Source organism: Oncorhynchus mykiss, chromosome 2, assembly GCF_057628025.1.
Source record: "Oncorhynchus mykiss isolate SJ-2025 chromosome 2, ASM5762802v1, whole genome shotgun sequence".
Taxonomy (NCBI): Eukaryota; Metazoa; Chordata; class Actinopteri; order Salmoniformes; family Salmonidae; genus Oncorhynchus; species Oncorhynchus mykiss.
In genome coordinates this window covers 88,718,198-88,736,400 of record NC_143023.1, presented here as the reverse complement: position 1 = coordinate 88,736,400, position 18,203 = coordinate 88,718,198, and positions in this window count along the sequence as shown.

Genomic DNA, 18,203 nt, shown 5'->3' with positions numbered 1-18,203 from the left:
CACCTGGGAGACACACCAAACATGTGGAAGAAGGTGCTCTGGTCAGATGAAACCAAAATGGAACTTTTTGGCAACAATGCAAAACGTTATGTTTGGCGTAAAAGCAACACAGCTGAACACACCATCCCCACTGTCAAACATGGTGGTGGCAGCATCATGGTTTGGGCCTGCTTTTCTTCAGCAGGGACAGGGAAGATGGTTAAAATTGATGGGAAGATGGATGGAGCCAAATACAGGACCATTCTGGAAGAAAACCTGATGGAGTCTGCAAAAGACCTGAGACTGGGACGGAGATTTGTCTTCCAACAAGACAATGATCCAAAACATAAAGCAAAATCTACAATGGAATGGTTCAAAAATAAACATATCCAGGTGTTAGAATGGCCAAGTCAAAGTCCAGACCTGAATCCAATCGAGAATCTGTGGAAAGAACTGAAAACTGCTGTTCACAAATGCTCTCCATCCAACCTCACTGAGCTCGAGCTGTTTTGCAAGGAGGAATGGGAAAAAATGTCAGTCTCTCGATGTGCAAAACTGATAGAGACATACCCCAAGCGACTTACAGCTGTAACCACAGCAAAAGGTGGCGCTACAAAGTATTAACTTAAGGTGGCTGAATAATTTTGCACGCCCAATTTTTCCGTTTTTGATTTGTTAAAAAAGTTTGAAATATCCAATAAATGTCGTTCCACTTCATGATTGTGTCCCACTTGTTGTTGATTCTTCACAAAAAAATACAGTTTTATATCTTTATGTTTGAAGCCCGAAATATGGCAAAAGGTCGCAAAGTTCAAGGGGGCCGAATACTTTCGCAAGGCACTGTAAATGATTTAGGGAAGACTGTTGACTCTGCAAATCTCCATCTGTATGCTGATGACACAGTTATTTATTCTAGCGCGTCTAATATTGAGAAGGCTTTTCAGGACTTACAGTTGGACTTACAGCTTTCCAATTGAAGCGTGCTTTATGAAAGGAAAACAACGTTTATGGTTCTCTCTGCCCTGAAAGTTAACAGATGGAGTCACTTGCATATTTTAGCTATAACAGGCCAGCTAATTGATAGGGTCACCTATAAGTATCTTGGGATTTGGTTAGATGAAAAGTTTAACTTTAAACAGCACATTGTTACCTTGACCAAGAAACTGAAGTTGAAATTGGGTTTCTATTACAGGAACAAATCGTGCTTTTCAATGTTAGTCAGAAAATATCTTATTCAAAGCATTTTATCATTTCTGGATAATGGTGATATTGTTTATATGCAGGCCTCAAAGTACCTTGAAACACAGTGTATCATGGTGTTTAAGATGCATTAAATGCTAGATCACTTACTCATCACTGTGATTTGTATGCTATGATGCAATGGACCTCTCCTCCAGGAGGCTAAAGCACTGGGACACTTGTGTACAAAGCATTGATGGGACAACTCCCTTTGCATCTCTGTTCTTTACTGACCAGATCCGTTACTCAATATGGTCTTCGTTCACAGTCACTGCTGTCCTTGTCTGTTCCTAAGGCTAGAACTGAGACGGGAAAACAAATGTTTTCACATAATGCCCCTTCATCCTGGAACATGCTTCAGAAGATTTAAATTAGGGGAGTTAGTGTCTTTGCCAGTTTTTAAGACTCTGATCAACAACACTGTTTGTGTTAACTGCAGTTGTTTCTAATCTTCAGTTGTATCTTTAACTTGTGACACTGTCTTTTGTATGTATTCTGTAATGCTTTATGGACACGCTGCCATTTCCCTATTTTGCCTTCTTGCCAGGTCACCCTCGCAAAAGAGGTTTTTAACCTCAAATGGGTTTTACCTGGTTAAAACTTAAAGCGAGGGGGCACTATTTTCATGTCCGGATGAAAAGTGTGCCCAAAGTAAACTTTCTTCACCAATGTGGCAGTTTTAGATCTTTGTAAGGCAGGGTTTATACATACACAAGCCACAGTCCAAATGAAGGGTTAAACTGGTTTATTATTATCAGGTTTCAGCAGAATTCCTGATATACACAACTCAAAACAAACAGAGTAAACACTTTGTCACCAGTGGAAGGTCCTCCAATTTTGGTCTTTGGGGGTTCAATCCTGAAATCATCAGCTCCTTTCTTCTGGTAAACCTCCTTCGCCACTGTATGCGCTGTCTCCCCAATAACCTCCTACTCCTTCACCTGCAGTGGTCCAAGGAAAGACAAATAAAGAAAACCTAGAGCACGTTTAAGTAGAGGCCCTGATTGGTTTCACCTGTCTGCAGTTTGGCTCTAATTACAACTGGAGACAGGTGTGGCTGTTCTGCTGCAGTCTAGAAGTTTCCCCTGAGCTGTCCATGGTCTTGCCTCTGGAGAATACATCACATTGCTGTCAGTGGTCCTGGCAGCCAGAAAACACAGAAACCTCGCAGGCACATACCGTCCATCCAACACACAACCCCTGAAACCGCTATACTATACATAGAACTGAGTTAGCTCACCATCTTGAGATGGCAAATCAGTCAGAAGGGGAGAAGTTCTCAACGTCAAAACGGTATTCTCTCTATAGCAAAGCTAGCTTGGCTTACCGTGCTGTGCTCACTACTGCCCTTGTTTGTTGTGATTGAATGGCAAAGACAAACCCAATATTATTTTGCATGTTATTAGTTAATTGTGGAAATAAATTAAGATATGCAATAATTTTTTTGATATATATATATATTTTTAAATAACAGTATACAATACAATCGAGGTGATGTCATTAGAAATGTTTTTGACTGTTCATTTGCTTCCGTTCTGTAGGTGGCACTGTGCTTTTTTTTAAAGGATGGTGACCAATAATCTCTCAAAGGCCCTAGGATCCAGGTGGGTAGAGGTGGTCTGCCAGTCACTGGGACAACAACCTAACTTGGGATGGGGGGAGGTTTTAGCAGGTGGAAAAGTGGAGAACAATTGTAGGTTTACTCAGTAGCTGTGCAAATATTATGGTACAGCTATATGGACACGGAATCATTGGGGTACTTTTTAATGGTAAGTTTACAAACATATATTATGAGAAATATCATTTAAACTTGTATCTCATTATGATAAATGGTGAAATAAGAAAAGCCAGTTATAACTGTAATGGCATAGCAGATAAAAAGAAAAGACTATCACTATTTACCTGGCTAAAAGAGAAGGAATATAATATAAATTGTTGACAGGAAACTCATTCAACAATTTTAGATGAAGTTGTGTGGAAATATACTTCTCCCATGGGCAAAGAAATTCAAAAGTGGTAATGATATTATTTAACAATAATTTGGATCAGAATGTGCAAATAGTCCAAACCGATCCGCAAGGTACTGTAAGTATTCAGACCCTTTGCTATGAGCCTCAAAATTTAGCTCAGGTGCTTCCTGTTTCCAATGATCCTCTTTGGGATATTTCTACAATTTCATTGGAGTCTACCTGTGGTAAATTGAATTGTTTGGACATGATTTGAAAAGGAACACACCTGTCTATATAAGGTCCCACAGTTAGCAGTGCAAGTCAGAGCTAAAAGCAAGCCATGAGGTTGAAGGAATATTCCGTAAAGCTCAGAGACAGGATTGTGTCGAGGCACAGATCTGGGGAAGGGTGCCGAAAACAAAATCTGCAGCATTGAAGGTCTCCAAGAACACAGTGGCCTCAATCATTCATAAATGTAAGAAGTTTGGAACCACCAAGCTCTTCCTAGAGCTCTTCCTAGAGCTCTTCCTAGAGCTGGCCGGCCCGCCAAACTGAGCAATGGGGGAGAAGGGTCTTGGTAAGGGAGGTGACCAAGAACCCAAATGGTCACTCTGATAGAGCTCCAGAGTTCCTCTGTGGAAATGGGAGAACCTCCCAGAATGACAACCATCTCTGCAGCACTCCACCAATCAGGCCTTTATGGTCGAGTGGTCAAATGGAAGCCCTCCTCAGTAAAAGGCACATGACAGCCTGCTTGGAGTTTGCCAAAAGGCACCTAAAGACTCTCAGACCATGAGAAACAAGATTCTCTGGTCTGATGGAACCAAGATTGAATTCTTTGTCTGCAATGCCAAGTGTCACGTCTGGAGGAAACCTGGAACCATCCCTATGACTCCGTCATTTGTAACAAGTTTCAGCTAATTATTTTGGTAGCATTTCTATATAAAAAATATAACAAATATTTGGTGCATTTTCCCCCAAATTTAAGCCCTAGAAATCCAGGGCTTAAAAACAAAAGGCATCATTGTATGCTGATGATTCATGTTTTCTTTAAATCCGCAATTTGAATCCCTCCATAGCGTCATAGAGGATCTAGATCATGTATCTAACCTCCTGGGTAACAACCAAATTATGATAATGATGATTATATGATATATTGGATCACTAAAACATACAACTTTTACATTACCGTGTAGTTTACCAATAAAATGATCTGACGGTGAAGTGGACATACTAGGTATTCTTATCCCGAAAGAAAGAAATGATCTCACTACAATACATTTTAATAGAAAGTTGGCAAAAATAGATAAAATCTTGCTTCCATGGAAAAGAAAATGCCTGTCAATTTGTGGAAAAATCTACCTGATTAGCTCTTTAGTCATATTGTCACACCCTGACCATAGTTTGCTTTGTATGTTTCTATGTTTTGGTTGGTCAGGGTGTGAGCTGAGTGGGCATTCTATGTTTCATTGTCTAGTTTGTCTATTTCTATGTCTGGCCTGATATGGTTCTCAATCAGAGGCAGGTGTTAGTCATTGTCTCTGATTGGGAACCATATTTAGGTAGCCTGGGTTTCACTGTGTGTTTGTGGGTGATTGTTCCTGTCTCTGTGTTTTCACCAGATAGGGCTGTTTCGGTTTTCGGTACGGTCTTTGTTTTGTAGTGTTTGTATCGATTCGTGTTTTACGTTTGTTTATTAAACATGGATCGCAATATACACGCTGCGTTTTGGTCCGACTCTCCTTTGCCTACAGAGAACCGTGACACATATTGCAGTATACTTTTTTGCTTATGGCCCTGCCTAAACCCAGTGGTGTAAAGCTCTTAAGTAAAAATACTTTAAAGTACTACTTAAGTATTTTGGGGGGTATCTGTACTTTACTTTACTATTTATATTTTTGACAACTTTTACTTTTACTTAACTACATTCCTCAAGAAAAGATTGTACTTTTTACTCCATACATTTTCCCTGACAACCCAAAGTACTCATTACATTTTTAAATGCTTATAAGGACAGTAAAATTGTGAAATTCATACACTTATCAAGAGAACACATGGTCATCCCTACTGCCTATGGTCTGGCGGAATCACTGAACACATGCTTTTGTAAATAATGTTGGAGTGTTGCAGTGTGCTGTCTGGTTTGCTTAATATAAGGAATTTGAAATCAATTATACTTTTACTTAGACTTTTGATATTTAAGTATATTTTAGCAATTATATTTACTTTTGATACTTAAGTATATTTAAAACCAAATACTTTTTGACATTTACTCAAGTAGCATTTTATTGGGTGACTTTCACTTTTACTCGAGTAACTTTCCATTACGGTATCTATACTTTTACTCAAGTATGACAGTTGAGTACTTTTTCCACCACTGCCTAAACCTAACAACTTGATTTTTTAATTATACGAGCAAAAAATATTCAATCTTATTTGGAATGGCAAGCCAGACAAAATAAAAACAGGCCTATTTATATAATGAATATGAATTTGGAGGGCAGAAATGATTAAATATTAAAGCATGAGCCCTCTCACTAAAGCCTTCAGTCATACAAAAGCTATACTTTAAATCCAACTAGTTCTCTAGCAGATTAGAAAGAATGGCTCACCCTGTGTTTAAGAATGGCCCTTTTCCCTTTATTCAGATGGCAACCTCTCACTTTCGGTTATTTGAAAATATAAGAATCTACAAAATATAGCTATTTTTAAAACAAGCCATGGAAAGGTGGTTGCAATTTCAGTTTAATCCAACAGAAAAGACAGAACAAATATTACAACAAATATTATGGTTAAACTCAAATATACATATTAATTTAAAAAAAACATGAAAATAATGGTATAATCTTTGTAATTATATCATAAATAGGATTATTATTTAGAATTCAAGGGACACAGCATTCTGCAGTGATACGCCATCCCATCTGATTTGCGCGTAGTAGGAATATTATTTGTTTTTCAACAGAACAATGACCCAAAACACACCTCCAGGCTGTGTAAAGGCTATTTGACCATGAAGGAGAGTGATGGAGTGCTGCATCAGATGACCTGGCCCAATTGAGATGGTTTGGGATGAGTTGGACAGCAGAGTGAAGGAAAGGCAGCTAACAAGTGCTCATCACATGTGGAAAATCCTTCAAGACTGTTGGAAAAGCATTCCTTATGATGCTGGTTGAGAAAATGCCAAGAGTGTGCAAAGCTGTCATCAAGGCAAAGGGTGGCTAATCTAAAATATATTTTGATTTGTTAAAAAAAAAAGGTTATTACATGATTCCATATGTGTTATTTCCTCATTTTGATGTCTTCACTATTATTCTACAATGTAGAAAATAGTAAAAATATAGAAAAACCCTTGAATGAAGTGTGTCCAAACTTTTGACTGGTACTGTATATGTCTCAACAAATGACTCCACTATGGAAGTAACCACTTCACTGTACCGTTTACACCTTCTGTATCCTGTGCTTGTGACAAATAAACTTACGTTTGATTTGATATACTGTGTGTTGACCAGAGACGGTAATGTGAAGAATAACAAAACATGCCCTGCTTTTATTTCGTCACACACACAGCCGTAAACTATTTTTTGTAATTAGCTCGCCATTAACTTGTAAGTAATGATCTGGTTGTGAGTTTATTTTCCTGTAATAACATAATACAAATTAGTATTAGTAGTATTAGTAGTTGTTTAGTACACCACTGTACTCACTCTGTTTAGCACATGGCCTCACATGTGAATCATTAAAGAGATGGGTGGGGCTAAGGCTTAAGAGGGTGTGAACAATACTAAATGGCTGTAGACAAAGAAGAGCTCTCCAGTAGGTGTACCAAAACATTCAAGGGGCATTTTCTCAAAGTGGGGTTTCAAGTTGATCAACTTCCAAAGCAAAATTACTTCCCATTATTCCTCAGCTGTAGTGTATGATATATTGTTTTCTAGCTCTGAGTCTAATTTTATCCAATGTAAAAAACACATTTAAAAATTTTGCTAGATAAGACTGAATCGAGCCAGTCGGTCACGGTTATTAACTAATACACAAAACAACACTTTTTATATTTAAATGATTATACAAAATCCTTGCAACCAATATAATGTTATATATATATGGGGGATACAACCATCCCAGGTCTGCAGATTTTGCTACGAAGAGACAGAATCATTAGATCATTTGTTTTGGTACTGTCTATACATAGCTTGTTTTTGGTCACAGGTTCAGGAATGGCTGAAGAATAGCAACATTTACTTGGTGTTAACTCTGCAAATAGCACTGCTGGGTGATGTGAAAAGTCATAGTCAATCCATTAATAATATAATAACTTTCTTAGCAAAACATTTTATCTTTAATTTACAATCAATAGAAACTATGTTCAGAGATAAATGGGAGGTGTTGAGGGAAGCTGGATGGGAATAAAAATAACAAAAAAACAAGAAAGCTAATGTAAAATATACCGTGCCCATAAAATGTATATACAGTAGGTTCATAACTATTGTGAATCAGCACAGTTCAAAAAATATATGTCAAATAGAAATCAAATCTGGATGATCTTCAGAGATAGAAGCTAATCTACACCCTAAATATATATATATTTTTAAAAGACACACCCAAGAAACAACCACATCAAACTACACCCCCAAGACAACTCCCGTTTGCCTTCAGTCGTGGCTGCTAATATTTCAAATGAGGATGGATGAAAAATGAGGCAAAATCAGGAAGTGCAGTCGCCCTTTAAGATCAACCTGCAGCGCTCTGTGCTCAGCCTCTCTACCTCTGGCCCTATGACTGCTCTGTTCTTCTCCGGCCCCAGTCAACCTGCTGTAACAAAGCTAATTAAAAAGGCCACGCACAGAGCAGGTGGAATCAACCTACATCCATGGCACTCACACACACATTGCTGAGGGAACACACACACACACACACACACACACACTGAGCCCTACAGCATCCGACCCAAACAAATGCATGATTTCCGCACCCCTGTATACTTTATGTCCTATTTAACACCGTCATCTATTTTCCCAACCCACCATAGGGTATTGTAAGACATCAGTTACCATGTGGTAGAGGGAGAGGAACACCAGCATGAAGGCAGAAAATCAATAGTAGTATAACAAGCCATCCTGACATGACCATATTGCCATTCTTACACTTTCATAGATTACATAATCCATATCAAAACCAATTGAATCAAATAAGGCATTAGGCCTATAGCGAGCTACAGTGGGTGTGAGGGAGGCACAGAGCAGCTGTCCTGCATTAGGCCATCTTTCCTCCTGTGCTGACTGCTTGCAGTTGTGTTTATATTAACTGACAACCTTGTATTGATTCATATCCACCTAGCCAATACAGTATAGATCTGTAAACCTATTAGGATACTACTACCACCCCATTACCTGGTATCTGGAAGCAAAAAGTATAGTTTCTCACACATTTTCCCCACACAGTTTCTCCATTCAGCCATGAGAAGACTGCAGAGTGAGGAGACAGAGAGAGAGCGAGAGAGAGAGAGAGAGAAAGAGAGAGAGAGCGAGAGTGTGAGTAGAGAGAGTGAATGCAGTATCAAAGAAAGGGTCAGAATGAAAAAGGTGAAATAGAGGGTATAGCTTGATGTGTAGCCTGAGGTAACGGTAACGGCTTATAATATGTCTGGGTAACACATTCTGTGTGTGTGCAATGAGCATGGGCTAATGCATGGGGAATCAACCCCCCCCCCCCCCCCCCCCCCCCCCCCCCCCCCCACACACTGAGCCATGACCAACTACCCTCGGCCTCGTCTCTCCATTTTTCTCCCCACCATAGGTTTTGCGTTTTCTGTCGCTGGTCTGAAATGTCTTCCTTTGCAGTGCTGCCAGATTGTTGTATTATATGTAGGCCTACCAATAATGCATGAAGAGCCTGAGCGTGGCATTGTTTACTGCGATGTGACAACTGCACTCAAGCACATTAAAGTGTGCTCCACTGATGGAAAAAGCCTTTGTCAAGGCTGAGGCAAATGCATTAATACTGTTGACACGGTGACAAACGAGTTAACGCACCACATCTCTCTTTGAGCATTTGTATTCATGATGATACCCAGCTCTGTAACAAGCTGTGGCAATACTCTAGACAGATTATCTATCTATCATAAACAAACATTTATCTGGTAATGTTATTCTATTGTGCTGCTTTGAAAAAGTGGGCATCTGAGATTTTGTTGATAAAAAGAAAATGGACTGTAGTTGTTATAAAGTAATGATCTACCTAAGTAGTCAGTTTATGAAGTCCATGTCTGAACATTTCCTAAAAGACATTGGAACTAAGATTGGAACGGGCATAGGTCTATGGGACCACACACACAATTCACCGAATGTTGATCTACCATTCATCTGCCATTCGTTTGGTGTGGTGTGTTTTAGGGACCAGTTCGGCATGGTGTGTTTTAGGGATGTCTGACTTCTGGCATTTTCGCAGAATCGGTTTCCTAATTATGACGACACACTGTTCAGAGGTTCTAAGGGTAATTTCCATGTAAAAGGACCCAACATGTGAAGTTCATAGGAGCATGTCAAATTGGGTGTCAAATGAATGCTAAGAGTCTATCCTTTTGAGAAATTAAGGCATATGCAGTTGAAGTCAGAGGTTTACATACACCTTAGCCAAATACATTTATATTCAGTTTTTCACAATTCCTGACATTTAATCCTAGTAAAACTTCCCTGTCTTAGGTCAGGTAGCATCACCACTTTATTTTAAGAATGTCAAATGTCAGAATAATAGTAGAGAGAATGATTTATTTCAGATTTGATTTCTTTCATCACATTCCCAGTGGGTTAGAAGTTTACATACACTCAATTAGTATTTGGTAGCATTGCCTTTAAATTGTTTAACTTGGGTCAAACGTTTTGGGTAGCCTTCCACAAGCTTCCCACATTAAGTTGGGTGAATTTTGGTGGATTCGTCCTGACCGAGCTGGTGTAACTGAGTCAGGTTTGTAGGCCTCCTTGCTAGCACACGCTTTTTCAGTTCTGCACACACATTTTCTATAGGATTGAGGTCAGGGCTTTGTGATGGCCACTCCAATAACTTGACTTTGTTGTCCTTAAGCCATTTTGCCACAAATTTGGAAGTATGCTTGGGGTCGTTGTCCATTTGGAAGACCCATTTGCGACCAAGCATTAACTACCTGACTGATGTCTTGAGATGTTGCTTCAATATATCCACATAATTTTCCTTTCTCATGATGCCATCTATTTTGTGAAGTGCGCCAGGCCCTCCTGCAGCAAAGCACCCCCACAACATGATGCTGCCACCCCCGTGCTTCACAGTTGGATGGTCATTATGGCCAAACAGTTCTATTTTTGTTTCATCAGACCAGAGGACATTTCTCCAAAAAGTACGACCTTTGTCACCATGTGCAGTTGCAAACTGTAGTCTGGCTTTTTTAATGGCGGTTTTGGAGCAGTGGCTTCTTCCTTGCAGAGTGGCCTTTTAAGTTATGTTGATATAGGACTCGTTTTACTGTGGATATAGATACTTTTGTACCTGTTTCCTCCAGCATCTTCACAAGGTCCTTTGCTGTTGTTCTGGGATTGATTTACACTTTTCGCACCAAAGTATGTTAATCTCTATTAGACCGAACGAGTCTCCTTCCTGAGCAGTATGACAGCTGCGTGGTCCCATGGTGTTTATACTTGCGGACCTTTGTTTGTACAGATGAACGTGGTACCTTCAGGCGTTTGGAAATTGCTCAGAAGGATGAACGAGACTTGTGGAGGTCTACAATTCATGATACTTATAATACCAACTTTTTTTGTCCCTACCAATCTAAAGAACCCGCTGGAGCCAGTTATAACATTTTTATAGAGTAATTTGTTTATAAGTTCAGTTAAATGTTTTAAGCAACAATAACTAGTCTCTTGTATGCACCAGTCAATAATATCCACTTCACTTTCATGCATATATCACTTTGGGCAGCTGCAATCAGCCAGCCACATCCCTTACCAGCCATCACTCACCTGCTTCTCTCTGTCCACTCTTCCTGCACATCTATTCCCCCATATGTTTTTAAAATATAATTGAGCCTTGATGGCGAGCAGGGATGGAGACCCTGATCAGTCTTCTGTTTTTACATTTGTACATTTGATACATTGGATTAGTGCACAGAGTGAGCAAAGTTGATACATTGTACACCATTTCATCCCTGATATAACCAGGAGCACAGGCCAGTCTGAGTATTGGCTTTGCAAGTTCACTGTCACGCAGCAGTGCCATAGGAAAAACAGCTTCGCGACAAGCAAGCTTACAGCAATGAAAATGGCTCGTCTCTAGCTCAAACAGTTTACAAAATATGACATAACCGGAGCTACCTTTTAATCTTCATGCGGGATTTCGCACGCATTTGATATAATTTCACAAACCATGTCACAGCCCGCTAATTATTGGTTTGATAACAAACACCATTGTTCAAGTCATGTTACCTAGCTAGCTAACAACCTGGTAACTTGACGGTAGTCCTAGGCATATTTGATTGCCACAGGAAGAAAGTAAAAGGGTCTGCTACTCATGAGATGTGCTTCAAAAGGTAGGATTCATATAGGCCTAACTATATAAAACAATTGATCTCTTTCTGGTGCTCCTTACATTTGGTTTGGTGCCTAACATTTTTTACATTTGGGAGCAGTGTGTGTATGTTTGTGGTAGAGAGAGTGGTGTGTGTGTGTTTATGAGAACGAGGGAGACGTGTGTCTGTATGTTAACTAAAGAGTAAAGGTTTCATGCAGTATTTTCCCCTTACTGCCACAATGACATGCAGATCAGTATGTGTGTACAGTATATTCTTCCTCACATTCCTCCAGCCAACTCACAGGTAGGCCTTTGCAAATATTAGCAAATTAGCCATTCTACGCAGTATTGAATGATACAGTGAACAGTGCATAGTTAAATTTAATATGTGCTGAATTGAGTAAAACTGTGAATATCAGTGACAGGTTTTTGGTGTAGCACATGCACATAATGTATAGAAAACAGGAACAACCGTAGGTGGGACAGGGCGAACAGGAAGCTAGGCCATTCTGAATTTTCCCCTCGTGGTATCGCATTACAACTTGGTATCGTGATACTTGGCTTGGTATCGTTAGTCAAATTTGGTATTGTGACAACACTAAACTTTACAACTACTTAGCATGTTAGCTAACCCTTCCCCTAACCCTTTTAGCTAACCCTTCAACCTAACTCCTAACCCTAACCCCTAGCCTAGCTAACATTACCATTAGACACATAGCTAACATTAGCCACAACAAATTGAAATTCGTAACATATCATACACATTGCAAATTCATAACATATTGTATGAATTGCAATTCGCAACATATCATACTAATTGTAATTAGTAACATATTATATACGAAATGGATAATGGACATCCTGTCAAGGCTCAGGAGAAGATCCTGAAACGAAAGGGCAGGCAGAGGTCAGTAATCCACAGCAGAGTCCGAAAGGTACAGAACGGCAGGCAGGCTCAGGGTCAGGGCAGGCAGAATGGTAAAAAACGGTTAATGAACTAGAAAACAGGAACTAGAGAAAGACAGGCGCTGTAACGGCTTTCCTCCTGGGAAGGAGAGGCTGACCAAAATGCAGCGTGGTTAAAGTTCATGGTTCTTTAATCAGAGAAACTATACATGAACAGAATACAAAACAAGAAACGTAAAAACCCGAAAACAGTCCCGTGTGGCACAAACACTGACACAGGAGACAATCACCCACAAAATACCTAAAGAATATGGCTGCCTAAATATGGTTCCCAATCAGAGTCAACGATAAACACCTGCCTCTGATTGAGAACCACTCCAGGCAACCATAGACTTACCTAGAACACTCAACTGAATACAACCCCATAGACTACAAAACCCCTAGACAAAACAAGACCCATAAATCACCATGTCACACCCTGGCCTAACCAACATAATAAAGAAAACACAGAATACTAAGGCCAGGGCGTGACAGTACCCCCCCCCCCCCAAAAGGTGCGGACTCCCGGCCGCACACCTAAACCCATAGGGGAGGGTCTGGGTGGGCGTCTGTCCACGGTGGCGGCTCTGGCGCGGGACGTGGACTCCACTTGAACACAGTCTTAGTCCGCTTACTTAGCGTCCCTTGAGTGGCGACCCTCGCCGCAGACCTTGGCCCAGTAACCTTAACAAAGGGCCCCACTGGACTGAGGGGCAGCTCCGGACTGAGGGACAGCTCGGAACTGAGGGGTAGCTCAAGACTGAGGGGTAGCTCAAGACTGAGGGGTAGCTGAAGACTGAGGGGTAGCTGAAGACTGAGAGGTAGCTCAGGACTGATAGGTAGCTCAGGACTGAGAGGTAGCCCAAGACTAAGAGATAGCTCAGGCAGGTTGACGGTTCTGGCCGCTTCTGGCTGAATGGCGGCTCTGGCAGATCCTGGCTGATTGGCGGCTCTGGCAGATCCTGGCTGACTGGCAGCTCTGGCAGATCCTGGCTGACTGGCGGCTCTGGCAGATCCTGGCTGAATGGCTGCTCTGGCATATCCTGGCTGAATGGCGGCTCTGGCGGATCCTGGATGAATGGCGGCTCTGGCGGATCCTGGCTGACTGGCGGATCCTGGCTGACTGGCGGATCCTGGCGGATCCTGGCTGACTGGCGGCTCTGGCGGATCCTAGCTGACTGGCGGATCCTGGCTGACCCTGGCTGACTGGCGGCTCTGGCGGATCCTGGCTGACTGGCGGCTCTGGCGGATCCTGGCTGACTGGCGGATCCTGGCGGATCCTGGCTGACTGGCGGCTCTGGCGGCTCCATGCTGACTGGCGACTCATGACAGACGGGAGACTCTGGCGACTCATGACAGACGGGAGACTCTGGCGGCTCATGACAGACGGGAGACTCTGGCGGCTCTGGACAGACGGGAGACTCTGGCGGCTCTGGACAGACGGGAGACTCTGGCGGCTCTGGACAGACGGGAGACTCTGGCGGCTCTGGACAGACGGGAGACTCTGGCGGCCCTGGACAGACGGGAGACTCTGGCGGCCCTGGACAGACGGGAGACTCTGGCGGCCCTGGACAGACGGGAGACTCTGGCGGCCCTGGACAGACGGGAGACTCTGGCGGCTCTGGACAGACGGGAGACTCTGGCGGCTCTGGACAGACGGGAGACTCTGGCGGCTCTGGACAGACGGGAGACTCTGGCGGCTCTGGACAGACGGGAGACTCTGGCGGCTCTGGACAGACTGGAGACTCTGGCGGCTCTGGACAGATGGGAGACTCTAGCGGCTCTGGATAAATGGGCAGCTCAGACAACGCTGGAGAGGAGGAAGGCTCTGGCAGCGCTGGACAGGCGAGGCGCACTGCAGGCCTGGTACGTGGTGTTGGCACTGGTGGTACTGGGCCAAGGACACGCACAGGAAGCCTGGTGCGGGGAGCTGCCACCGGAGGGAGGGTGCGTGGAGGTGGTACTGGATAGAGCGGATCGTGCAGGCGCACTGGAGCTCTTGAGCACCGAGCCTGCCCAACCTTACCTGGTTGAATGCTCCCGGTCGCCCTGCCAGTGCGGCGAGGTGGAATAGCCCGCACTGGGCTGTGCAGGCGAACCAGAGACACCATTCGTAAGGCTGGTGCCATGTACGCCGGCCCAAGGAGACCAGATGCGTAGAGCCGGCATCATGGCACCTGGCTCGATGCCCACTCTAGCCCGGCCGATATGAGGAGCTGGTATGTGCCGCACCGGGCTATGCACCCGCACTGGGGACACCGTGCGCTCCACAGCATAACACGGTGCCTGCCCGGTCTCTCTAGCCCCCCGGTAAGCACAGGAAGTTGGTTCAGGTCTCCTACCTGGCTTCGCCATACTTCCTGTGTGCCCCCCCCAATACATTTTTGGGGCTGACTCTCGGGCTTCCTTGCCAGCCGTGTTCCCTCGTATCGCCGGCTGCTCTCTCCGGCTGCCTCTGCTCTCCTAGCTGCCTCCACCTGTTCCCATGGGAGGCGATCCTTTCCCGCCAGGATCTCCTCCCAAGTGTAGCAACCCTTGCCGTCCAACACATCATCCCATGTCCATTCCTCCTTGCGCTGCTCCTGCTGCCGCTGCCTGTCACCACGCCGCTTGGTCCTGTTGTGGTGGGTGGTTCTGTAACGGCTTTCCTCCTGGGAAGGAGAGGCAGACCAAAATGCAGCGTGGTTAAAGTTCATGGTTCTTTAATCAGAGAAACTATACATGAACAGAATACAAAACAAGAAACGTAAAAACCCGAAAACAGTCCTGTGTGGCACAAACACTGACACAGGAGACAATCACCCACAAAATACCTAAAGAATATGGCTGCCTAAATATGGTTCCCAATCAGAGACAACGATAAACACCTGCCTCTGATTGAGAACCACTCCAGGCAACCATAGACTTACCTAGAACACTCAACTGAACACAACCCCATAGACTACAAAACCCCTAGACAAAACAAGACACATAAATCACCCATGTCACACCCTGGCCTAACCAACATAATAAAGAAAACACAGAATACTATGGCCAGGGCGTGACAGGTGCAAGGGAAAATGCTGGTAGGATTGATGAAAAAAAAACTGGCAACAGACAAACAGAGAACACAGGTATAAATACACTGGGGATAATGGGGAAGATGGGCGACACCTGGAGGGGGGTGGAGACAAGCACAAAGACAGGTGAAACAGATCACAAATTAATCCACAAATTAATACATACCATAGGAAATATAACATATATATAACATATAACATATAAATGGAATGTCTCGGGTTTATGTACAGAACAATATGAAATGGTCTGAAACCAGGTTGCAGCCTCAGCCCAGCCCAGTTCCATGCGAGTAATGTGTTTATTGGACAAAATTATTAAATTAAATCCATTTATGATTTTCATGAAGCATCACTTGTGTGTCCCAATATTCATATTACTTTCGTTTTGGAATTCCAACATCATACGCGAGGAAACAGCGCAATATCTGCTCTAACTGAGATGGGAATAGACTATATTCAGTAGACTATATCCCCGGTATAGACCCCGTCTCTCCTACTCTGCATAGGATGCCCTTAGAAATGCGCTGCTACTGACAGAACGTTTCAGAGATATCAAGTTATGATGCTGCGTGTATTTCATCAAATGTTCGCAGTCAAACAACCAAAAATAACGCTCAACTCTTATTTTCCTGTGTTTGGTCCTGACTGCACTCTCATCTGCAGCGAATCGCACCACATTAAGAATTGAATGTGACCAGGGCCACCCTCTTTGAACGAACCACAGTGAGTTATTCAGTGCGCCCCTGAGTGCAGATGGGGATCACACCCCTGCAAACAAACCAAACTAAGAGATTAAACGCACTAGATTTCGGAAAAATTGCACCAAACAAATTTGGTGTGAAAATAATGTCCCCTAAGGCACCAAGGGATACTGATTTCAGCAAGCTGTTACTAGTTTCCCCCAAACTCTTTGCAGTTCTGCCTCTGCATCATTTCTCTTCAGTTTACCGAAAAGCACTCCGATCCCTACAAAATCCCGCCCTGAGAGAGGGCTTGATTTGAGCTTTAGAGAGCCAGAGCTTGGCAGTAGCAACAGAACGAACTGGAAAAAGGGGCAGGGTACCAACCAAGACTTTACAATGTCAAGACCAGACACTGAATTGTAATTATTTCACCTCTATGGCCTATTTATTGCCTTACCTCCCTAATCTTACTACATTTGCACAAATTGTACCTAGCCTTTTATATTGTGTTATTGACTGTACGTTTGTTTATCCCATGTGAAACTCTGTGTTGTTGTTTTTGTCTCACTGCTTTGCTTTATCTTGGCCAGGTCACAGTTGTAAATGGGAACTTGTTCTCAACTGGCCTACCTGGTTCAATAAAGGTGAAATAAAAATAAAATAAAACAAGCAGAAGGATACAGCCTGTAAATCAGATGTAAATTGTACTCTCCTTGCGTTGTGTTTTGTCCAAATAAATCACATCAGCCAGTGGTCCCAGTTGAGCATCATTTATTTCTGTTGCGGTTGTTAAATAGGAAACAGCACGTTAGTTGTGCAGGGCTTAACGATATTGATGGCTGTCGATGGCAAAATCCCTTGCATCACATTTTTTAAAAAATTTTAATTTTTTATTTTCACTCCCCAATTTCGTGGTATCCAATTGTTTTTAGTAGCTACTATCTTGTCTCATCGCTACCCGTCTCTCCCGTACGGGCTCGGGAGAGACGAAGGTTGAAAGTCATGCGTCCTCCGATACACAACCCAACCAAACCACACTGCTTCTTAACACAGCGCCATCCAACCCGGAAGCCAGCCGCACCAATGTGTCAGAGGAAACACCATACACCAGGCAACCTTGGTTAGCGCGCACTGCGCCCGGCCCGCCACAGGAGTCGCTGGTGCGCGATGAGACAAGGATTTTCCTACCGGCCAAACCCTCCCTAACGACGCTAGGCCAATTGTGCGTCGCACCAAGGACCTCCCGGTCGCGGCCGGTTACGACAGAGCCTGGGCGCGAACCCAGAGTCTCTGGTGGCGCAGCTGGTGCTGCAGTACAGCACCCTTAACCACTGCGTCACCCGGGAGGCCCCTGCATCACATTTTCATACTGGATGAACAAAATACAAAAATACAATACAAAATATAACGCGTGTAAATACCTGTTGTTAAATAGGAAACAGCACATTAGTTGTGCAGGTCTTAACGGTATTGATGGCTGTCAATGGCAAAATCTGTAGCATGAAGACAACTGTGTTAGCAGTGGGCTTATGTGACCACTACGTCGGTGTATGCTAACACACTTATTTACAGCAATCATATGCCAAAGCACTTCCCCGAAAGACCCTCAATCCCTAACAGGTACCATATACCCACACATGTATAAATCAGTAATGTACAGCAAACTTGTACACATTGCAAAATAGAAAATAGAAAACAGTATTCAGAACGTGACCTACCCCTTGCATCGCATTTTCATACTGGGAAGACCTGACGTTCGCGATCGCCCCCTATCTGCAAGCGGGGCCAAACACAACACGCCTTATTGTCAT